The sequence below is a fragment of the Brassica oleracea genome, chromosome C5, assembly GCF_000695525.1.
Source record: "Brassica oleracea var. oleracea cultivar TO1000 chromosome C5, BOL, whole genome shotgun sequence".
In the NCBI taxonomy this organism is placed as follows: Eukaryota; Viridiplantae; Streptophyta; class Magnoliopsida; order Brassicales; family Brassicaceae; genus Brassica; species Brassica oleracea.
In genome coordinates, this window is record NC_027752.1 from 6970431 (window position 1) to 6970741 (window position 311).

Sequence of the window (311 nt, forward strand, 5' to 3'; positions counted from 1 at the left end):
TTTGTTTTATCATTCTATGCACCTTTCTCTTTTGTTTCCGAGGATTCTTATCTTTTGGAACTTATTGGTCTATCTTGTATAGACTCTGTAGCAACTTGACTGTGCCTCTCTTGGACATCAATTTCATTGGTGCTTTACAAGCTGTTTATAACTTAATCATTCTTTTTTTTTTCTTTTCTTTTCGGGTCAAATGTGTCTGGCATTTGTTTAGCTAGCTTTTGTAAATGTATAATCTTTGTATTTATCTTTGGACGTCTTATTTCACTTTAGTCCGAGGATCTTGCCAAGACAATGATGGTTTATTCCATTCT